This window comes from Dermacentor andersoni, chromosome 2 (genome assembly GCF_023375885.2).
Source record: "Dermacentor andersoni chromosome 2, qqDerAnde1_hic_scaffold, whole genome shotgun sequence".
NCBI classification, from domain to species: Eukaryota; Metazoa; Arthropoda; class Arachnida; order Ixodida; family Ixodidae; genus Dermacentor; species Dermacentor andersoni.
The window spans coordinates 94,818,060-94,843,229 of record NC_092815.1 but is presented as its reverse complement, the minus strand read 5'-3'; the positions used below and the strand labels follow the sequence as shown (position 1 = coordinate 94,843,229).

The window sequence follows — 25,170 nt, the reverse complement described above, 5'->3', positions numbered from 1 at the left end:
GGCAGACGTGTTTGTGTGGGCACATGGGCAGGTTGCTTTCGAGTTAGAGAGTTTCTCGAACAGAGCACCTACGTTTATGAGCGCGTACGGTAGCTCTGGGCTCGCCATGTATACGACACACTTCTCTCTATCACTGGCAAAAGAGGCAGGTTCCATGCGCTATTCTGCACGAAATTTCCAACAGCACTTAGCTGTAGCGAAATTCAACGAAATATGCTTTTTTTCAGTGGTCCCACCGAGTTCATCGATACGCTAGAGGCCGGTGCCGGTGATCGCCCACTGCACCCTGCTATTAGACAGTACAAATAGTGGCCTACATTTGTCGGCGGTCGCTTATTGTACCCACGTATATACTCTATAGGAATGCTACCCTACACAGACACTCCCCTTATAAACACTAGCAACCTTCCCCCCCCCCCCCCTCCCGGGTGACTCATGCACGCCGCCACCCTTACAAACAAACGACACCCGACGATCCGGCCCTGCCTGTCGTAACACACCAGCGAACCTCCCGATGGTCTCTTGGTGCGTCGAGCGTGCTTGGTAAAGTTGTTTACATCTATTGCTGTGCTGTCTCTGTATTGTGCCGCAGACAACACCTTCCATTTCATTACCTTAGAGAGCCTATCGGTGGAGGATATTACAAAAGGGGCGGCGGGCTACATAAATACTGCGTTAATAAATGTAATGCTATACAAACGCATCAATGTGCCATTAGTAAAAGTCATACACGTAAGTACATTTACACGTTAAAAAGGGTAGCACAGCGATCAAAGACTTTCCAATGAGGAAAAAAATAAAAGGAAATGCAGAAATAGAAAGAAACATTGTCGACTTTAAGAGCACCTTCGAATTTTAATAAGCGCCCACGCAATGCCGACCCGTGAAGAGACGCGACGTAACCGCGACATGTCGAGTCGCGCTCCTGCGCGTAGCATAAGAAGTAGTGCGGCGGCATGCAAGAGCAGCAAGGAGTTCTCGTTCCCGTACCACCTGTTCGCATCGCGGACACGTGCACGCACTTAGCCCGAGGCACGCGGCTTCTGGAGGCATCTTTCTTTTTTTTTTCACGGCCAGTAGAACACTGAGCTCATTTCGGATGCGCGCGGCCGTGACCGTGTATGCACCGAGGACGTTACGCGTCTCTCGCCGGGCGCCAACTCGCCAGCCGTCCCGCTAAACTTTATCTGCGCCATTTTGGGAGCCCTTCCGGTTCCGAAGCGACGGCGACTCGTTTCTCACCGCGACGTACGCCCGCCTTTTTTTTTTTTTTCTTCCTGCGATCTGCCACACGATTTATTCCGTCGTCTCACAGAATGCGTGACGGTGGTGCGCCGTATGGGGATTGCCCATGGAAGCGCAGACTTCCGCACTGTTCGAGTATTCCGATCGCATATTCGGGTTAATGGCGCGCCCTGGAATACGCTGCAATCACAAGTTTCCTTTCTCGTGTACACGTGTGTGATCCTAAACGACGTCCAATTAATCCACATGTGCGAGCCACAGGTAATGTTAGACGACCGATGGTGCGCACATTCGGCTGCGCCTGTGTTCTTGTGCGTTGACCTAACGTGACCTACGCTAAGCTATAGGCTAACCTAACCTAACCTAACCTAACCTAACCTAGCATTTTGCTGGTTGGCACTGGGATAACGGGACCTAAGAAGCGCAAGGTCTGTATATAGTGCGCATGCAAACGCTTGTTTTTCTTGCCTACCGAGACCATTCCTCGTTCGAGTGGGTTGCTCATTCGTAGCAAAAGCATTTATTTTCATTTATTCGCATTTATACACGAGAAGTAGCGTTCGTTCGCGGTATGGCTAGGGTATTATGCACGGGTATTGCTAGAACATGAAAAGGTCGATCGTCGTCAAGTTCGCTTGTAGTCAGGACAAGAATTTTACGTCGCCGTAACAAAATGTTCGTTATAATTTAAGTAATCGAATCGGACGGCGATCCTACCTAGCTGTTTGATCGATTGCGGCTTAAGACCGCACACAAGAGGATGCTGGGGAGCTCCACTACGATTTTGCTCCCCGAGGGAATAAATCTCTACGCTTTATCTGGGGCTTGCCCGGTTTCGTACCTTTACTGATCGCCAAAGGGACACGCATTGACGACACAAATAATTCGGCTTCGTCGCTATATAGTATGCATACCATGTTCTAGAATGAGCAGACTCTTTAGAAAGGCTAGTACTCTTTTTTTGGAATATTCGTGCGCCCTCTCACAGTGCTCCCTATATGCGACGCGATGCAACTTACTTCTGTAGGCTGTGGGCGCTGCACTCGCTAAGGTCCACTCCGTTCTCCTCGTGTAACGGCTGACAGTGCAGAGAGCGCGCCTTATGTGGTTGCAACGAGACCACTGATAACATTATACTCTTACTTCCCTGCCTATCGTGAACTGAGACACTCGTTTTCCATCGTTTCGGCGTGGTTGTGCAACCTGTCATTGTCTACGTGCAAGATATCAGAGCCCGGACCTTGCCGTTCGTCAGCGGACAATGCTCTGAAATCGCTATTGTGCGCGCGTTCCTTGAAAATAAATTGACCTTTGCGTCCGTCAGTATACGTGACGCATTCCTTAACTGCGCGCCCTTGCGCACCGAAGAGTTCCGCTTTCTCTCTCTCCCTCCTTCCTCCTCTCTCTCGTACTGCCGTACCCTCGTTCCTTCTTCCCTGAGGTAGAGCAGCCACGGAACTTTACCGGCTAACATTCCTACCTCTCCCGTTTGTATTCTCCGAGAGCCGGTGTAAAAGAAGGTGGCCCTCTCTCAACTCATATACCTTCGATGACTTACTGATTCGGTTCCGACTATACACTTCTATATCTTTGATTCATCATTGATTACCTTCGGATTGCTTTCGGTATGCCCTTTTGCTCCGCATCTATACTTTCAAAAACTTTAGAACTCCCCCCCCCCCCCCCCCCCCCCACGTAATGTTACGCGCATTCACTCCGCTCTCAATTACGTGGATATACAGACAACCTTTGCACGACACTGCTATACTGCGCAGTGCGAGAACAGTCAGCTTTCAGAGCGACACATACGCACCGCGTGCCGCGTCTCGCGGCGCACTAACAACTTTTGGCGCTCGTAGGTGCCCGATTTCTCGATCTTGAAATAGGTAGAGGTTCGATACCGACACATCTGCCACAGCGTATTGTTAATCTATTTATATGTAACGACATTTTCCGTCGCCAATGTAACGCTCCCAGCTACATGCATGCGTAAGCGCTTCTAGCATCCACGCCATGATTTGCAAAACAAAGACAGGTAAAGACAGCGGGCTTTGCCCCATAAGGTGTCGTAATGTGGCGAAGTACGCTTTGACGAACGCGATTTCGGTTATGGATCTGCAGCAACCTAAGAAACGGCGAAGATATTCGCGTGTATAGGAGCTGTCGCCTACAAACGATAGCTTGTCAATTTGCTGGGAGTAAGTATGCAAAAGTGCGAAATCCGCGTTTACGATTATACACCGGGACTGTGACACCACACATCTGCTCTAAAGCGGCGTATTTTTGCGTGCTGAAATCGTTGCAACAACAACTCGTTCAACAATTTTCGAGTCACGGAGTAAGTGACGACTTCATTAGCCTTATTTGCGCCACCTTGCCACGATCAAGTAAGGCGTATACTCGTATTCGTCGTCAGATTTGCCTTCGTGCTTTGTTTTTTTTCAAGCTCGCAGTAATTAAAGTTTAACATGCGCAGATTGAGTGAAGAGCGTTGGGCTACAGGGAAGTCAAAAAGAAGCCGGCAAGAGAAGCAGCCGAGTGCTTCGATATTTCCTTTAATATTTGCGCAAGCATCCAAGAAAGGTTCGCTCAACACCGATTCTCACATGAGCGCGTTCGTCCACTTATCTATGGCAAGGTTGCTATTGTGCGCAATTAGAGGCATTAAATACGACTCTTCGCATCTCTGTCATCGTCGTATGAGGCACCGCGCCGTTGGTTTGTCCGAGTGCATGCGGAAACTGGAGAGCGTTAAATGTTTAAGGCCGCATCAATCGGATTTCAGACCAAGTTCTCAGAGAACCTCGTCCGAGTTTCGTAACGAGAACGGCATGCTCACAAGCAATTTCAATGCGCAAAATATTTTGTGTCGTTGTATCAGAATCCAAACTGCAGCATGTTGATTATCAGACAGTTATACCTGCCCGCACTCATACGAGAGCTCGCCTGCTTTCGGGTGAGCTAGGATAAAATATCGTTGCTTTAAGAATGCCGACTGTGGATGAAAGACGTGCAAGATGGAAAACATTTCTTCGGAATACCTGAGAAACACGGACAGTTTTCGCCGCCGGCTGTGCATTTTCTCTCTCGTCTGTGTTTGTAGTTTGGCCTACTCGTGCTAACACAACCCAAAACTGCGAAATATAAGCTTTTTGCCGTACTCAAAGTACAGGATGACTTCACGGGCAACACACTTATACGGTAGCGCGGACGTCGCGAACGAAGTAGTGCGCAACATATCGTTGTGACGGGAAGAAAGAAAGAAGAGGAAGAAGCCAGCTGGGCCTTGTGCACGAAGGGCAAAGGCGACGTTTTACTTTCTAAGTTCCAACATTCGAATTGGGAATTCTCTTGTTCTTATCCACCACCCGATTCGTGGTCAATCCCCCACTGTGGGTATGCGCCCCAACCACTCAGGTCAACAACAACAACGACGACGACGATGCTTGACTCTTGAGGGTACGGTGCAGTGCATGGCAGCGAGAAATACTGATGGTGGTGCCGAGTGAGAAAAAATGAAGACGCTTCTTAATGAACTGCACAAAAAAGTTAGCGCTGACCGTTTAATAAAGCACTTAATATAAGCCCACGAGGCTTTGCCATAGTTTTCATACTGCGGTAATCTATCGTATGTGCGAGTTCTGTCTGAAGTATTCCATCCTTACAAACAGCGCCGAGGTGAACATCATACAGGCTTTCTTGCAGTGGGTGCACATTTTACTATTGTTATGAGAGAGAGAGATGCAAATGAGAAAAAGGCAGGGAGGTTACCCAGAGTTAAAACCTCCGGTTTGCTACCCTGCACTTGGGGAAGGGAAAGGGGAAGTAAACTGTTGTTATAAAGCCACTCGATACAAACCACCTCTAAGAGAAGACAACCGCCGTAAAAACACGTATGCATTTTATACAGTCGGTGTGGCTGTAGGCATCGTCACTATACGCAGACTTGACCTCAGCCGTCGAATTCGCATTTAAATTCAGTCAACGAAAAGAACTCTTCTCGACGACAGACATGCATACACCGGCACGTCCGTTTTATTTTCTTCCCTTCTTTTCGAACAGAACTTTGTGCATACGTATGCGTGCAGTAGAATAATAATAGAAAAAAGTTGCAGGCACGAACAGAGTGCGGACTTGTGTCTCTCGTGCATTCAGACACCGTTCCGGACGTTGCTCCCTGCATAGCGTCCCTCTCATCACGGGACAAGGCCCTTCGGGGCACGACAGCATTCTCGCCATTGCGAAGTCCTTCCGGGAAAACGCTGGCACGCGCATCGTATGCGTAGCACGTGTTGTCGGTGCGCGCTCCAGACATAAACAGCGAATACACGCACGCACATGCACGCCGCGATTTGTGAAATGTCCGAGCTCCGAAGAGTGAGGCCGCGGCGGAAGCGCCAAACAGCCCGTGTTTGCGCGCGGCCTCTCGACTGCGCGCCGTACAGCACGCGACTCGCAGCGGTGCGTGAAATGCGTGGCGACGGACGGCGAAGACTGTTATCAGTGGAAAAAGAAGACGGCGGGTTGCGCGAGCGCCCACGTATTAGTTGCCCGTCCACGTGATACTCCTTGCGCTCCATGACGGAAAGTTGGCGAGGGGGAGGTCGCAAACACGCAGCCCGTCTCACAGAGCTCTTTCGTGCGGCCATCCCCTGTGTATATACTCTGACGGTGGTCACCTTTATATATATGCGCATGATTTTTGCATTACTTGGCGGTAACATTGAAATAGAAATTTGTTGTAGTAGCTGTTGAAAATATCAATATCTACAATAAACGGGTACTACATCTCCTCTTGGGGGCGACCATCTGACGAGGAAGGGGACAGGTAAGGAAAACTTCGACGGGGCAAGTGAAAATCCCGCGTACAAAGACGTCTCGCAGAGGAATGCTCCAGGAGAAAGTCCAGCATTCTCTTCAGAAATAGCTGTGGCTCTCCTCTTGGCCTCGTCCGTTGCTGAAAACTTGCGCGACGGAGGGCTGCGATTAGCATGCTTAAAGCTTGCCTCAGTGCTGGGTGAAGACTGTGCACTCCCATACTAGGGTACAAGACGTTGGTTCGCTTTCCCGCGTTGCATGCATCTCATACAGCGATCTGTAGATGTGTCTGGTTCGCCATGACCAGGAATGTTTCCTTTAGATAGAAGGCTTCTTTTTAAATATTGGGCGGTAAGGGTGGTGTTGCTTCAAGGGGTATTAGCCTGGCAGTCCACGTCGGTCAACATGTACCAGCGCAATGAGCGGATATGGTTAGGAACGGACGAGGGATAGCTGAAGCATGTCACATTCATAATCACGTACAGGGGCGTATATATCTAAGTAAGTCCTCCATAACTCTAACAAATGACTTATATTCGGTTCTAAGCCGATACCTAAAAAAAAGGGAAGCGGGATACAAAAGTCATGGGTTGGCTCAGATTCGAGGATTTAGCCCGTGTGGCCGTCTGGTCGAATCAAGTTCGCGTCGCTGGAGCAGGTGGTAAGCTGGATTGCGACTGCGTGGGAGGGCATCCCGTATGCGCGTTCATCACCGTGCGCGCGTTTAGGAAGTGCTGTATTTCTAACGCGCTTGACGGTACAGAAGACAACGCACTGCGTGGAGGAGGAGAGCGACGAGGAATCCTGTGGTCTCTACGTGGATGACGACGATGAGTGACTGGTTGCATTCAGTAAGCTGAAGCAGTTCGTTGGCTGATGTCGCGTGTTCTAAATCAACATCGCTTGAGAGTTCTAGAGATTAATTACAAAGAAGGCGCCAAATAAAACAACAGACGAAGGAAGGAGACACGAGACAACGTCTGTTGTTTTATTTGCCGCCTTCTTTGTAATCATGTATAACCAACTCGCCCACCAGCACGTGTTCTAGAGATGAGCTCTCTCTCTCTCTCTCTCTCTCATTGTACGTTATAGAATATATTTCTTTCCGGTTTTTCTGGTGCTGGCTTAGAATCGGGGTCGGCTCAGATACGAGTAAATACGGTATTACATTCATAAGCATGCACAGGTGTGTGTGTGTGTGTCCTCCATAACTCTAATTTCCAATCCGCATCATACGCGCATATTTATGAAAAAGTGCGCTTCTAACAAGACTTACTGCGGCCACGAGCCACGATAGTGTACTGTTATCTCTCCCGTCATACCGACCACAAGGTTTAGGCAACTGTACCTATCTTAGCGCGACCTATGGCCCTATATGCCCCTAGCCAGTTTAACCGTCTCCTGCAAACTCCCTTTGGTGAAACCGGTAGAAGCGGTGTGCCTGTTAAATCCACCTGCACGTATCGTGGGTTTCAGCAGTCAGCTCAGCCGACAAAAAAAAAAAAAAGAATAGAGATATCTTTTCTTTTTCTATTTATGCTAAGCTGGCGTGTAGTACACTGTAGCTAAGGGGACACGCTTCTTTTCTTGTTCTGCTGAAGGTGTTGAAGGTTCTGTAAGTATAAACATGCTTCATTCATGCAGCTCTTTTTTATGTAGTGCCATTTTCTTGTGTTTTCTGCCGAAAAAAAAGATGTTATAAGTTGTGCTTAGCTGCAAAGAAAAGTTCTTGCAGGCGTGGTGCCCTCTGTTTGGCAAATATATTGTGGCCTACAATTGTCTTAACACGCAGGTGAAACCGAAGGTCTCTCGGGCAACTTGCCTGCAAAACGACGGAATAGACTTATTCGTTTGTTTGTTTTTTTCGTTCAGTGGTACCGTCATCTTGGGCTGTAATACGAACACATCTCTTTTTGTGCTTGTTTTACTTGAAGTCAAAATCTGGGAGCTATCCGGACGACTGTTTTGTGCTTGCAAATGCCCTCAACAGCGCACGTTAGTCATTCGAAGTAAGAACACGCTCGTGTCAACAGCCTCATGTTGCTGGCATTCCCATGCGCTCTAAAAATCGCCTACGAGATTTCCAGCCTCAATTTTTCGTTCTTTCGTTCCCCCTCGCTTCTTTTTTCTCGCTACTACCTTTCTTTTTTTTTTTTTTTACGTTGCTTTGCCCGTGAACAATCTTTGACTTCATGCCATGCATTGTCATAGCTGCCTGCTATCTCTGCGAAAAGTTCTGGCTTTCATTTTGTTATTGCTTTTCTTTGTTACAACAGCCGAACAGCCGAACGCTTACTTTTGTGTGTTTGCTTATCTACTCCAGAGCACCAACCCGCCTCTTTTATTTTCTTCTTTTCATCGCTTGACTTCGAAAACAAGTCTTGCGGGAGCCGCCGGTAAGGGTGTACTCGCCCCTTATATTTTCGTAGATTCCGCAGACGCTCGTGAATCAGAGGACATCCCAAGATGTTCCGTTTCCTCGCAAGTTGTCGCGTGTTGCTGACTTTGGGTTCACGCACCGCATATGTGCAGTCGTTCCCGGAAGGGAGGGTCACTGTTGCTCGTGTTTCTCTTATGGCAAGGCCAAAAAAAAAAAAAAAAGAAAGAAAGAAAGAAAAGGGGGGGGGGGGAAGGTCTAAACAAAAAAAAAATACAGAAGACAAATCTTGAAGGCAGGGTCGCCACACCTCACTTCTCTGGTGAATTCCCAGGCCTCACGCGTTTCGTTGGCTTCTAAAGGGGCGTGATCCGACGTCCGTTCCCGCTACTGTCGTGAGATATACCTCACTATATTACTTTTGCAGAATCTTAGTCAGCAGGGGCCAAAAAAAGCTCCAAAGGTGTGATTAGTCAACACTGACCCGATCCACATTACTAAGGTCTTATTTCTGTATTTTTTTTTTACTTATTTGAGCTCTTCTTTCTCGCTGAGTCAGTTTGTTTGTGCACCGAAAGGGAGCTACTACGCCTGTAAGTTGCGAATATGTATTAGTCTAAAGTGGTCTGACCTCTCTGCCTTTCTGTAAATAAATCTCTGTCTCTCTCTCTCCTGGTCCGAAGAAGTCCGCTATAGCTGACGCAGTTTGTTCTAAACGTCACTTTCTTTATTTTTGCATACAATGTGATATTATAATTCTTAATTATACCCGAATCTTATACTTCCGACGAATAAATCACATTTGAAAAGAAAAGCGATAACAACACCCGACGAGTCCTGCAGAAACTGATAGCTGTTACGTGAGGAGGGTTCTTTCTTTTTCTGTCTGCCTTTGTTTTAGTGTTTATTTAGTTTAGAGAAATATATCAAACAAAAGTAAGAACGAAGAGAACAGAAAAAAAAGGACAGAAAAATAAGCAGATCTAACACACATGTTCGAATATAGGTGAACCGAAATATTTTCGTGAAGCGGCTAAATAAATGCTAGACGACTAAATGAGATGCATAGAGTTGTTGTTTTAATACAACCCAACGTGCAACTTCATGCGCAGTCTTGTCAATCTAGGGATTGTGTAGCCATAGATTTAGCGACTTCCTGCCTGCTCGTGCGACCAATCTTTCTATTAGCGACTTCTTTTATCTACAGATTGAACAAATTGGCAGCACTTTAGCGCTTTAGAAATTAAGAGAGTTGCTTCGACAACTGTTTTCTAGATCTCACTTCAGTATTCAAGAGCCGCCAAGTATAGGCGGCCGAAACTGACTGCACGGAGCGCGGGCTCTGTGATGATGCTGAAGCAACCGCGGTGCTCTGCCCTCACGGAGGCCCCACACGCTGCGGTGCTGTGATTAATTGCATCGAGCGAACACGGTCTGCTTACAAAAATGCTTGCTTTTTTTCTCTCACTCTTTAATTCTTCACAAAATCTATCTGAACGGGTCTTAACGCTGCGGTTGCCGTATAGATACGCTAAACGCTTTCGATTGGTGAACGTTAGCAAGCGTAGAATTAAATAAATTATGATTTGTGATCAATTGCACGGTGAGATGTACAACGTAGCAGGCGAATAATACGACATGTCAACTGCAAATAAAAAAAATAAAAAAAGGGGGAGTACGTGTCGCAGCGGCTGGGCTCAATTAACGCGAAGCTCACGCGAATCTGATAGCACCGCTTCCGTATCGCACACCTTTCGGAGAAACGCATAATGAACTGAGCTTTCATGTAAAACAAGCGGCGGCAACGCAGTATTTGTCCTGAATAAAGGTCACGTAATTGTCATCGCCGTGATAACAACATGAACAAGCGCGTGCTACAGAATTTAGTTCTCTGACGAGCGCCGAACGCTAGAATATGCGTTCTTGTGCTGAGAAAGTCAGGTTACTCGTGCTTTTTTCTAACTATGTTGAATTTGTCTGGAACTGTGGTGTATTTGTCCAGTCTTGATGTAAACAACAAAAAAGTAAAGTTGAAGCCCTCTTCACTCTGCTGGTAAATTTACTGTTTATTCCTCACCTGCACGGTCACTGAACAAACGTAGAACATTTCGGTAGATTTGTTACGCCATGCTGGCTGATGTTATAGTGTTCCAAACCACCCACATTACTTGAATGTCACTCGACAGTCTCTCACCGTCACTAATTACATAAACTTTCTTTCTTTAATTTAAACTTGGATGTATGAAAATGGCTTGAAACATTCCTTACTAACCGCGCGCAATTCGTTACAGTCAACGACCAGTCTTAATTCCGTCCCTCTTCTGGTATTTTAAAGTGTCCCTCAGGGGTCTGGTCTTGGTCCACTTTTTTATTTAATATACATCAATGACTTACCCCTTCATGTAATCTGCACAATTCGGATGTTCGCTGATGACTGCGTGATTTCATACCATTAACAATGACACTGATACTTCGCAACAAAATCTCAACCATGTGCAGTCTTGGTGTGCCCGTTGGCTAATCTCTCTCAATAAGAAAAAAAAGAAAAATGTAGACATATGTCATTTACGCGTAGTCGTAAACCCTTCTCGACTTCTTACAGAATAACCAACATCATTACTATTATTATTATTATTATTATTATTATTATTATTATTATTATTATTATTATTATTATTATTATTATTATTATTATTATTATTATTATTATTATTTGTTTTGAACACATATACACAATTAACAGGAAAGGGAAAGCGAGGAGCAGGCTGGCAACTGCCACCGGAAGGGGCACAACGCCTGCCTACTCTTCTGAAGGGAGGTGACAGCAACGCAGAAATGGAAGATAGGAAGGAGGGGAGGAAAGAGGAAAGGAAGAGCAACAGGACAAATATAAAGAATAAAGTAGAACATACAGTAAAGATCACACACAGTATTGCCAGGTCAGTGAAGGTCACGCTACTACATAATGTTGAATAGAATAGTTTCGACGCTACAAACGTGAACCTAAGGTAGTTGACTCTGGAAAAGTAAGTAGGGCGCAATGAGCCTGATCATGTTTAGACGCACAACCACTGGGGTACAAAAATTCGTCGAGTGTCGTACACCGCAGACCAAGGAGATGAAAGTTTCTCACTAGCGACATGCGCTGCGCACTGAAAGTGGGATACTCAAATATAAGGTGCTGAAGTGTCCCGCAGCAGTCACAAGAGGTACACGATGAGCTTGCCACACGTCCTTGTCTGTATAAACGTTCGTGCACGTTCACGCAGCCCACCCTCAGCTTGAGTAGTTGTGCTTTTGCGCGACGAGGCAAGCCTCGACCGCGAACACGGGGCGGGAACATTCCATTTGCGGCACGCTGGTCTGGATGCTGCTCGAGTAGGTGGCGACGAATCAGCAGACGAACGTCATGAAGCTTGCACAATATTTCTGGGCAGTCACAGTTGTTATGAGCGCAAGTTGAAGCGAGCCGATCAGCCTCTTCATTTCCGGCGATTCCTACGTGTGAAGGTATCCATTGAGCAACGAGAAATACCCCACGTGATGAAATTTTGCTCGCAGAGTCGGTAATGCTGCGCACAAGTGGACAATCATTCTCACTGCGTTGTAACCTTCTAAGGGCAGCACGGGAGTCCGTAAAGATGGCAACCTTCGATGTAGTAAACTCCTCTTGCACGTATTTCAGTGCAACATTAATCGCTGCTAGCTCCGCAGTTGTTGACGAAGTTGGATGAGGTAATTGAAAGATACGCCGTACTTGTGTTGAAGGGCAGAAAAAGGCTGCAGAGGCGCCTTGACCGTCGCCGTGTACAGATGCATCTGTGAATACTTGAAGATAATCTGAAAACTTTTCGAACATGGGAGACTGAGCCAATTGGAATATTGCCGAAACAGGCATATCAGACTTTTTGTGCATGTCAGGGAGTGTGAGGTAAATGGGGAATACGTGTTTCGTGATATCTTTTGGAGGCGGAGGCGTAACTGAAGCAGCATGTTCAGTAATGTCAGTGATATTCATAATTATAATACCGCCATTTTTCCCATGCGAGATAACGAGTGGTGAATGATACGATCAAGGAGCGATTGATCATTCGATGCGCGGTGCAGACGCTCAATGTGATATAGAGCTCTCTGGTCTGCTTGCAGCCTCAGGGGTAAATGATGCGCTTCAGTGAGTAATGCAATAGATTGCGCCTCACGAGGTAATCCAAGTATTAGTCGAAGCGCAACGATGATCTCGCTCCAGTTGGGCCATCAAACTAGCTGGTATGTTCAGAACTGGTAACGCGTACATCATGCCTAGGAGTACAGATGACCGGTACACCTGGAGAGCCGTTGTTTGGTCGCAGCCAGCACCTCTAGCAGTCAAGGCGACCACGTACTTAAGGAGGGAGTGCGATTTGCGTCGTGCAGATTTAACAGCAGGACGCCAAGAGATGCGATCATCCACAATTAACCCCAAATAATGGTGTTGTCGCACCCAGTTTATAGGCGTTTCGTCAAGATACAGTCGGCTCATTGTTCGATGAGCGCATTGTTTAGGGTGATATGCTATTGCTGCCGACTTAGCAGGTGATATGAGCAGGCCAACTTCACTCAAATACTCCGAGGTAGCGTTTAGAGCTCTTTGCAGACTTGCACGAAGCCGCGGACCAAGGTGCGACGGACCGCTTATCCACAGAGCAATGTCATCTGCGTAGACAGCTATGCTCACAGGGAAGTTACTGTCCCGAGGCAAACGACTTGGAAGCGCGGCGAATACCGTGTTAAACAAAAGCGGCGATAATACACTGCCCTGTGGGACACCGCACTTCACATTTCGGTATTCACTAGTTACTCCTCCGACATGCACTTTCATCCAGCGCTCCGATAGAAAATTATGCACAAATTGGAGCAGACGACCCGAAATTCCCGCGGTTGCAAGAGCGAAAATAATCACCTTATGCGGAACTGAATCGAAAGCTTGCTGTATGTCTAGGAAGAGCATGTAGGCGGAATGCTTGTTTCCTTTAGCAAATTTGAGCTCTGAGACAAGGTCTAATATGCTTTCCAAAGCTGAACGGCGGCGACGAAAGCCACTCATGACATCAGGGAAAAAATTCAGCTCCTCTAGCCTGACATCTAAGCGAAACAAGACCATTCGCTCCATTAACTTGATGGCATTTGAAGTCAGGGATATTGGCCGGTAGGACTTGAGGTGCCTTGCAGGACGCCCAGGCTTTAAAATTGGTATCACCACGGACGATTTCCATTCAGCAGAGATTTTACCGGTTCTCCATACTTGATTATACTCGTCCAATATACGGTCATGAAAACTCTTATCAACGTTCCGCAATGCTTGATACGTCACACCATCTTCGCCTGGAGCAGTGTGGCGTTTGGAGAGGCTCAGCACGTGTTGCAGCTCCTCAAGAGTGAAATCTGCCTCGTCCATCTGGCAGGCTGGACCGTAGGAAGCGGTTATGGTGCTGTGACTTGTCAGAGAAGAAAGGTCGCCATTTGTGGTGTCACTGGATGCAGGAGAGACGAAAACCAACAAAGCCCTAGAAACAGTAAAATCATTCAACTACTTCGGCGTCTTAATTTCCTGTGATTTTAACTAGGGCACACATATCAACGGCATAGTATCATCGGCGAACAAAGCACTCGGCTTTATGAGGCGCCACTTGTGTCATGCCCCTCAGGATGTCAGACTTGTGGCGTATACAAATCACCTATCAGGCCCCAAGTCCAATATGCGTCACCAATCTGGAACCCATATCAACAATATCTTGTTATAACGCACTTGAGTCCTTCCAAAATCCGTGCAGCAAGATACATTCATTCATCCTACTCATATGACGTAAGCATATCAGCCTTAAAAGAAAAATCCGAGTTACAGTAGCTCTCGCACCGCCGTAAGATAGCCAGTGTTGGTCCTTTCATAAGCTGTTCTACAGTTAACTTAATCGTATGCCGCACATAATCCCACCCGCAAGAATATCAAAACGCACTGGTCATCCGCTCCAAGCTTTAAAACCACGCTTTCACACAACTACTTTCTCTGCTTCATTTTTCTCTCGAACAGCGACAGATTAGAATGCCCTCCCCCACCACGTTTTACCTACAAATAATCACCATATGTTCATTGGGGATGTTTCTTCTGTGTTGCCAAATAAATTACCCTTTCTTGTACAAATTCAGCATTTAACGTATGGTTTTGATTGTATGCAATTGCAATGTATCTAACTTTTTCCAAATGTTCCACTAGTTATTATTTTGAATTGTCCATTGCCGATCGTTTCTTCTGTTTTACCAAAATAATTCATGTTTCTTATAGAAATTCATAATTTATCGCGTGTATGTATTTGTTCACACAGTGTATCTACCCCTTTTCAAATGTCCCGTTGTTTGTCATGTTGAATTGTCCGTGGCATGATGTACCCCACCCATTATGTAACACCCCTGATAGAGGAGCCTCTAAGGAAATAAAATGACCTGACCTGACTGACAGTGTTAGCGACATTGCAGCAGAATTTAGCGATACTTCAGCGACTCCTTTGTATCTGGGCGGTGCACCATTAAAAAAAACGTTGGCAACACTGATCCTGCAATCTTTTATGCAATGCACTGCTCACAAGCTATGTCGAAATGCAAACATCAATTCAGGAGGATTCACACAGTCAGACGTCGACTCAAGAGATGCCACGAGGACAAAGGCGATGCTTGATGCTTCTGGTTAGGGGAGGCATATGCGTCCGCAGGGCTTTTCATTAGGGGAGCCAAAAGCCTGCATTTTTTGACCAATGCTGAATGATGGAAGCACATAGCTGGTAGTCAGCTCAATGGTCTGCTCAACAAAAGGCGCTCACGCATGGGACACGGAGTTAACGACATGTGCACTGGATCGGCGCCCCCCTCCTCTCCCGTAGTAGGCAAGAGGAAGAAGCGGGGGGAGGAGGATATGACCCTCCTCGGCCCTTATGCGGGGACGTAGGCAAATAAAGCTAAGAAAGACAACAGGAGCTAATAGCATACCTATGCAAACTTCCTAGTAGGCATACAATAAGAACAGCTTCGGTTAAATTGAGGGTGAAGCCCTACAGGCTCGGGCAAGAATTTACTAAAGCAGTCTGATCTGATGCTGGAGTTCCACGCATGTCACTAATATCTATCACCTTTACACGAAGACCGCTAAAAACGTTGCGCGGGCTTTCTTGTGAGAATACTTTGCGACCATATACGTTTACGAACTTTATCTCCGGGCGAAGTGCGCAAACACCCGTGTACTTAAATTTCATCATCATCATCATCATCATCATCATCATCATCATCATCATCATCATCATCATCATCATCATCATCATCATCATCATCATCACCACCATCATCATCATCATCATCATCAGCGTCAGCATCATCAGCAGCAGCAGCAGCATCATCATCATCAGCAGCAGCAGCAGCCTGGTTACGCCCACTGCAGGGCAAAGGCCTCTCCCATACTTCTCCAACTACCCCGGTCATGCGCTAATTGTCGCCATGTTGTCCCTGCAAACTTCTTAATCTCATCCGCCCCCCTAACTTTCTGTCGCCCCCTGCTACGCATCCCTTCCATTGGAATCCAGTCCGTAACCCTTGATAACCATCGGTTACCTTCCCTCCTCAGTACATGTCCTGCCCATGCCCATTTCTTTTTCTTGATTTCAACTAAGATGTCATTAACTCGCGTTTGTTCCCTCACCCAATCTTCTCTTTTCTTATCCCTTAACGTTACATCCATCATTCTTCTTTCCATAGCTCGTTGCGTCGTCCTCAATTTAAGTAGAACCCTTTTCGTAAGCCTCCAGGTTTCTGCCCCGTACGTGAGTACTGGTAAGACACAGCTGTTATACACTTTTCTCTTGAGGGATAATGGAAACCTGCTGTTCATGATCTGAGAATGTCTGCCAAACGCACCCTAGCCCATTCTTATTCTTCTGATTATTTGTCTTATGATCCGGATCCGCGGTCACTACCTGCCCTAAGTAGATGTATTCCCTTACCACTTCCAGTGCCTCGCTACCTATCGTAAACGGCTGTCCTCTCCCGAGACTGTTAAACATTACTTTAGTTTTCTGCAGATTAATTTTTAGACCCACCCTTCTGCTTTACCTCTCCAGGTCAGTGAGCGTGCATTGCAATTGGCCCTCTGAGTTACTAAGCAAGGCAATATCATCAGCGAATCGCAAGTTACTAAGGTATTCTCCATTAACTCTTATCCCCAATTCTTCCCCATCCAGGTCTCTGAATACCTCCTGTAAACACGCTGTGAATAGCATTGTAGAGCTCGTATCTCCCTGTCTGACGCCTTTCTTTATTTGGGATTTTGTTGCTTTCTTTATGGAGGACTACGGTGGCTGTGGAGTCGCTATAGATATCTTTCAGCATTTTTACATACGGCTCATCTACACCTTGATTCCATAATGCCTCCATGACTGCTGAGGTTTCGGCTGAATCAAATGCTTTCTCGTAATCAATGAAAGCTACATATAAGGGCTGCTTATATTCCGCACATTTCTGTATCACGTGATTGATAGTGTGAATATGGTCTATTGTTGAGTCGCCTTTACGAAATCCTGCCTGGTCCTTTGGTTGACAGAAGTCTAAGGCGTTCCTGATTCTATTTGCGATTACCTTAGTAAATACTTTGTAGGCAAAGCTGATCGGTCTATAATATTTCAAGTCTTTGGCGTCCCCTTTCGTATGGATTAGGATTATGTTGGTGTTCTTCCAAGAATCCGGTACGCTCGAGGTCATGAGTCATTGCGTATACAAGGTGGCCAGTTTTTCTAGAACAATCTGCCCACCATCTTTCAACAAGTCTGCTGTTACTCGATCCTCCCCAGCTGCCTTCCCCCGTTGCATAGCTCACAAGGCTTTCTTTACTTCTTCCGGCGTTACTTGTGGGATGTCAAATTCCTCTAGACTATTCACTGTTCCATTATCGTCGTGGGTGCCACTGGTACTGTATAAATCTCCATAGAATTCCTCAGCCACTTGAACGATCTCATCCATATTAGTAATGATATTGCCGGCTTTGTCTCTTAACGCATACATCTGATTCTTGCCTATTCCTAGTTTCTTCTTCACTGCTTGTAGGCTTCCTCCGTTCCAGAGAGCATGTTCAATTCTATCCATATTATACTTCCTTATGTCAGCTGTCTTACACTTGTTGATTAACTTCGAAAGTTATGCCAGTTCTATTCTAGCTGTAGGGTTAGAGGCTTTAATACATTGCCGTTTCTTAATCAGATATTTCGTCTCCTGCGACAGCTTACTGGTTTCCTGTCTAACGAAGTTACCACCGACTTCTATTGCACACTCCTTAATGATGCCCATAATATTGTCGTTCATTGCTTGAACACTAAGGTCCTCTTCCTAAGTTAAATCTGAATATCTGTTCTATAGCTTGATCCAGAATTCCTCTATTTTCCCTCTTACCGCTAACTCATTCATCGGCTTCTTATATAGTAGTTTCTTGCGTTCCCTCCTCAGGTCTAGGCTAATTCTAGTTCTTACCATCCTATGGTCACTGCAGCGCACCTTGCCGAGCACGTCCACATCTTGTATGATGCCAGGGTTAGCGCAGAGTATGAAGTCTATTTCATTTCTAGCCTCGCCATTCGGGTTCCTCCACGTCCACTTTCGTTTATCTCGCTTGCGGAAGAAGGTATTCATTATCCGCATATTATTCCGTTCTGCAAACTCAACTAATAACTCTCCCCGACTATTCCTAGAGCCTATGCCATATTCCCCCACTGACTTGTCTCCAGCCTGCTTCTTGCCTACCTTGGCATTGAAGTCGCCCATCAGTATAGTGCATTTTGTTTTGACTTTACCCATCGCCGATTCCACGTCTTCATAGAAGCTGTCGACTTCCTGGTCATCATGACTGGATGTAGGGGCGTAGGCCTGTACGACCTTCAATTTGTTACCTCTTATTAAGTTTCACAACAAGACCTGCCACCCCCTCGTTAATGCTATAGAATTCCTGTATGTTACCAGCTATATCCTTATTAATCAGGAATCGGACTCCTAGTTCTCGTCTCTTCGCTAAGCCCCTGTGCTAGCCTTTTAGCACTGTATATGCTTCTTTTGTCCTCCTAACCTTGACGACAGGCCACTTTCAGAACAGTCAGTCTTGGAATGCCGACATGAACTGTCGTCGCAGCGAAAGTCGGCCAAGGCTTTGTTGACCTTTTTACGTGACAGTGGCCTATTAGAAAGACTATAATGACCATATTTCGTCCCTTCTCATTTTTTTTTCTCAGGCTTTTGTGTTTGTCACGCTCTTCTTTGCGTCTTTACTTCCCCTAGTTCAGGGTAGCAAACCGGACGTTTGTACTCTGGTTAACCTCCCTGCCTTTATCTCATTTGCATGTCTTTCTCTCTCTAACCTCACTGAGCCCTATTATATCCCATTTGCTGCCGGCTAATTCCTCCAATAGCAATGCTAGACTCGCCTCACTAGATAGCGTTAAACGTTGCCAGGTTCAGATTCCAATGGCGGTCTGTACGGACCCAGAGATTCTTAGCACCCTCTGCTGCGTCACAGGTCTGACCGCCGCCGTGGTCAGCTGCTTCGCAGCTGCTGGGGACTGAGGGCCGGGATTTGATTGTTGTATTCATATAGGAGGTCGTGGCCAAGTGCTGTACCAGGGTGGCCAATCCTGCTGTGGTGAGGGAGTGCATTACCGGTTCTGGTCTCCGGGATCAGGCCGCACTCCAGGCCTGTTTATGCAATTTTATCAACACGCGATTTTTTTTTAATCCGGTAGAAAATTGCGCGGCACCGGGATTCGAACCACGGTCCTCTTGCATGCGAGGCGGATGCTCTACCTCTACGTCACCGCCGCACCGCTCCACCGCTGTACCGCTGTACTTAGATTTAGTTCTAAGCACGTTAAAGAACCCCAGGTGGTCCAAATTTCCGGAGTCCCTCACAACTACGGCGTGCTTCATAATCAGATGGTGGTTTTGGCACGTAAAACGCCATAATTTTCTTACGGCTTGCCTTAGAAAGGCATGCTAACAGGCGACAAACTTTAATCGTAGCCGACAAGTTAATTCACAGCCAAATAAAAATAAAGCCAAATCGCCGATCTCGCGGCGGGTGCGAGATTGCCGCGCTAAGCTGCCCTCTAGAATCCACATTTGAAAGCCTTGCGTTCACTGTCACCTTGCACTCGGAGGCCCGGGACACCCCGTTTCCGCAAGCATATTTTACGGAAATAAGTTAAACATCTACGGTTCGTTCATGCGGAGTATAGTAAGTAAAATTCACTAATTAACGTGTAAATAATTATCTTACGGTGCGTGTTGCACGTTCGGAATTTAAGCTGCACTATGCTCAAGGCATGTCGGTTTAGTAAGGATCAGCATTTTCGAAATGTTCGTCTCCAAAGTCTGCCAGAAAGTACATTGGTGTTCCGCGTAGCTTTATGACCGTATAGCGTGCAAGGAAGTCTTTCTGGGAGAACGATAGGTGAAACACCAACTTACTTTTTTTTTTTACTAAGTTTGTGGTCAGATATCTCGAAACTATAACTCCTCAAGGCCTGAGCGTGCAGTGGCCGGTTTCACTCGCACGCTTGCAACACGTTATACCCCAAAGTAATTAAGTATTTATTCAAATACGAGTGACTGAAATCAATCACACTATATCCCAGTTTTTATGTCCGCGTGGCGCGTAACGTGTCGCGGAAGTATGACACCTTCATCTCCCGTGTGCTGTTTTTAAGAATTACGTAAGTCATCGGCTGTAACGCCCGCCGCGTATGCTACGAACGTCTTCTGTGTTATTTGGCCGGTGGAAGAGTTTGGGACGTTAGGTTAGACGCGCGCGCTCTGGCAAACCGGCGTTAATTACAGTCGCACTCTTTAATTTACATCTATATAGCGTATCGCAGGAACTGTACTTACGTGAATCGCAAGTGCGATTTGGGTGCAGGCTGAAAGTGCGCGCACCTAAATAATGTTGATTACGACAAGAATCGCACTTTCCGTCTGTTCCCGCGGCGGCAGGTGCCAGCCGCAAAGTAGGCCGATACGATGACTGCAGAGCTGAAGTCTCAGTCGATAAATACACATTCCGACAAACAGCCGTTTTCACCTGTGAAGGTTGCGTAACAAAGGCAGAACATGGCTGTACCGTTCGAACACGTGGCTGAGTTGCCATGGGCCACAACAACATCATTACCACGCGGGTGCAGGCATCGTCAGTTCAGAAAAGAGCGCATAAGACCAACGGGGCACGCAAACACCAGATGGCAATAGAAATTACTGACGTCGCTGCGTGTACATGATTAAGCAAAATAAATCAACCGCAATGCACCGCTATATTCAATGTTTCTTCATTTAAATACTCGCATTTGTTAATGAGCTTGCACAATCTATTTCGGTGTGGCCACTTTCAGGATGCGAGCCTCACTTCCATCCCTCTGCTAAGATTATAATTATTTTTATGTTGTTGGATTGAACACAGCCGGTGAGACGTGCAGGCGCAGAGTTGTTCTTCTGAAACAACTTGAGCACATAACACATCAAAATAGGTTGTGGATTCAGAGTTCAGAACTTCCCTGACGCAAATGCGTGTCAGTTCGCGTGATGGACGAATTCCTTTATTCACCACTGACCACAGTCGATGCATCGCAGACGTTCAGAAAGTCTGGAGACTGGCCACCTTGTTGACCACCAAAGCATTCGTGCATTCCTTTTCGGCAACCGAGTGAATGATTGAAGCACCGAACGTACTCACGCGGAACTCCGCGGCCCCGGATAAAGCCGCTGCCGACGGCTGCGGCTTCATTCTTGAAACTGAGATGAAACTGCAGTACTTAGCCCTGTGTATAGTCAACAACCAATTTATTTTGATCGATCGCCACTCGCTATAGTCTGCAGTGAGTGTCCGAGCGTGTTAGCCTCGCGTGGCGACGAGCCGAGGGTGCGACCCGACGCAGGGAGGACGTTCGAGGGGACTCCCCGTTCGTGATTGCGAAAGGTGGTTTCTACTGATACGGCGAGAGATGGATTACCGAGCGACGTGTTCGCTCATAACACTTATAATCACCCCATCTGTGTAAGGTGGTAATTACAACCGCTGGGTGGTGGGTCTTTAGCGTAGTTCGTATATATTCAAGAAGTTGCATGCTTTTACGTTCCTTTCATCATTTGTCTCTCTTGCGTTTAGGTTGACTATAGTCACTTCCATCGAACCTATACGCGCAGTGCACCGCCTATAGAGCTGCCACTGATGACCACCTAGCGGGCGCTTTCGAAAGTACGCTCGGGAGCAGTATGCAGCAGACGACAACGCTTTGCAGCGAGTAAGCAAAGGCGACGACCCTTTGCAGTAAGCAGTGAACCAAAGACAAGCGAAATGCTCTTAACCTGGAGCCACAGTCGGTCACACACGGAGCAACTAAATCCGAAATCTGCGTCGAGAAATTCAGAATTTGCATCTTTGAAAAGATTGATTGCACTGCACCTTCGTCGTTCTGCCGCGTTTTCGTCTTCACGACACTCATCATCATCCTCCCGCGCTTGGCGCTTGCGCTGAGCGTCCTGGGCACCATGTTCATCTGTGGCACGAGACCGACGCCGTTGTTCACATTGTCGTCTTTGTCTTTATTCTCTTCGCCGCTCCTCGCATACACGCTGCTCTTCAGGAGTTCGCACTATAGCACTGTCACTCTTTCTATACATGGAGGCGGGACCTCTTTATATATATGTATTGTAGTGACGTAACGTCTTTTATCTATCTATCTATCTATCTATCTATCTATCTATCTATCTATCTATCTATCTATCTATCTATCTATCTATCTATCTATCTATCTATCTATCTATCTATCTATCTATCTATCTATCTATCTATCTGGTTCGGATAGCTGGTCGGGCCCCAGCCTACACCCCCCTTCCCCCTTCCACCTAGAGAAATGAAAACTTTCCGCCTATGTCAAGGCCTAAAACTTTGGAGCTTGCAAAATTTTCCCCACGATCTTCATCCTCATAATCAACGTCTTCTCTATTCTTTTTGTCTACACCCTTTCCCCTTCCCCCAACGCCGAATAGCAAGTCAGAACATTGATTCAGGACGACCTCTCATCTTTTCTATCATAACAAATACATCTCTCTCTCCCAAACGTGACGCGAACATGGATGTTAGCCAGTTCTCAGACCCGCTGGCTACCCTGTGCAGAGGAAAGGGGGTAAGGGGAATAAATGATAATAGAAAAGATACTTCTTTTAGGGGGTCGGGAGTAGTTTGAATCCCGGGATGATGTGTTTAACGATATATGCAGGTGTTTCTTTTTTCTTCTTTAGCTGCACCAATTCTAACCCTTGATCGAACTTACTCGATGAGGCGACCATTACTTCTACAAGAAACCAAAATGCTTAATTGAATAAATAACATAATTACGCTGATTACACTTATAATTATTTTCTTTGCAGCAAATATTTCAATTTACGAGTTGTAGCGAGGGAGTTCGCAAGGCCTATCCATTTAAAGCGAATGCTCAAGACTACGCCAGTTTCAGCATGTTAATTTTCAAAGCGTCCGACGAAATACATTGGCGTTCCAGTTACTTGTGCGCTTCAATGCATAAAACAACGTTTCTTTAAAACGTAAGCGGGACAACAGTGCATTTTTTTACCGCAAGTTTGACGGCACATACCTCGAAACCGATGACATCCACAGAATTCATTCTAAGTCGATACATCATGCATACTCATTAGCTATAATTCGTAGTTTGATATATGTGCCGGCAATTAACTAATTAAAAGTTAATCAGCATAATTCCGTTAATTATTCGATCAATCATTTTGGTTTCTTGCAGAAGTAATGGCCGTTTCATAGAGCTAGTAATTTAGATTAAGGGTTAGAAATGTAGTATCTGCCACAGGCAAATTAAAAAAAAATTGTGCAACTAAAAAAAAACACCCTTATATAGAACGCATTCTAAACATGCCCATGGGATGCACGAATATAGTTAGCTTTAAAAAGTTAGAAATATGCTTTACAATAGACACGTTACTGCTGAAACATTTTTTACGCCATCAAGTACTTCAAAAAAGTCACTGAAAGCAGCAATAGTTCCGTACACATTGTTTAAAGACAGCTTCGCGAGATGTCTGCACCAGCGCCGCTGCTCCCGCGTCGATGTTACGAGCGACAAGCAGCATAAATCGATTGTCCGTTCGAGGGCAAGAATCGCCACAGTGCATGCCAGTCTACAAAATTAATGTGCGCAAAAAAAAGCTACAAAGGTCTCGGCCGCTCTACATAGCGCACGTCGCTGAAGTGGCCGGGATAATGCACAAATTTCGTACGGATTGATACGCTTGACAAAGGAAAAAATCATCGGAGTTACTTTTTAGTCCCATACCAACTCTTTCACTTCCTTTTCTCTTCTTTCTTTTTCATCTTTCTTTTTTTGAAAAATTGTGTTCTACTAGAAAATTTGCTCATTTCATCGGTCTCTACAGAGACGACACTGCGTACGCGCGTAGCGCAGGTTCCGAGTCGCCTGGAGCCGATCACATTCACCCTCCGCCCCACCCTCCCTCCTGCTTTCACATTCTGGTGCCACTGGTGGAACCATGCACTTCTTATACTAGACTAGTGTATTGCAGGAACACTAGGTATTTCATTTTTCCAGCGGCCATTGATAAGGAACACCGGTTACGATCAAGTAGCGCGACGTCACAATACTCAGACTTGTGCCACCACTGCAGATGATGTTCAACGTTACCCACACCACGCACAAGTCATCCAGCGCAGTATACACAAACTCCGTGGGCTATATAGATGCAGTGAGCTCGCATTCAGCCGTCCCGGACATTCCTGTGCGGGACGCCTAATTACATTATTACACTTAATTATTTAGTCAATTTCTCGAATATTATAATTAAATTGTACAGCAACATGAAAAACTCCCGATACAGCTTTCTATTGCTCAATACTTTCTACATAAAAGTTTTTTTTTTCCGAGCGTGGAAGAAGCCCGGGAATACACGCAAGATGCCTCGAGCGGCAAGTCGCGCGGCAATTTTGCGTGTATAAAAACCCGCGCGCTCGCTTCGGCGGTCCTCTTTCTCAGAGTGAAAAAAAATATATATATGCGTGGCTCTGGCACTACTTTACTGGTCTTCCCCCAGCTCCGTTGGTCTCTGGTGTTTGCGATAGCAGAGCCACGCATATTTTTTTTCCACTCCGAGAAAGAGGACCGCCGAAGCGAGTGCGCGTGTTTTTATCGGAGAGCAATGACGTCACACCATATGTATCTCCGCCGCGCCGCTCCTTCTCCCCCGCTAGGCTCCACCCACCCTCGCCGCGTCTGCGCAATGCTATTTTTATACTCTCCTTTCACTCTCCCTTTCTCTCAGTTCTCTCACCCCCAGATCGGTGAGGCTGCGGACGTCAAGTGAAACCCAGCGAATTTCTAACAGCTCCACTGTAAAAAGGAAAAAAAAAATTCCTGTTTCGCCCGAAAGTGAGTCATCGATAACGATAGCAAAATATTAGAAAACAACATGAAGTAAGGTTAATAGTTTAAACTAAATTCTAGGGTTTTACGTGTCGTAAGCAACGATTTTATGAGACATGCACTGCCAGCTGGGATACTACGGGTTGATTTTGACCCCCACGGGTTCTTTAATGAGCACCCAATTGTACGCGGGTGCACGGACGGTTTTGCATTTCACCCCCA

General features: G+C 46.3%; 2 protein-coding genes across 2 annotated transcripts in view; one reads left to right on the top strand and one right to left on the bottom strand.

Annotated features, from left to right (window-relative positions):
• The window catches only part of LOC126541609 (chitinase-3-like protein 1), a 29,035-nt gene extending 26,680 nt beyond the window's left edge, over window positions 1–2,355 (bottom strand). Inside the window, exon 1 of the mRNA XM_050188454.3 lies at window positions 2,265–2,355. The gene's annotated coding sequence lies outside the window, so the exon portion shown is untranslated. The remainder of the gene's footprint in view (window positions 1–2,264) is intronic.
• Window positions 1–25,170, top strand: part of LOC126541611 (uncharacterized) — a 113,404-nt gene that overhangs the window by 36,267 nt on the left and 51,967 nt on the right. The window lies entirely within an intron of this gene.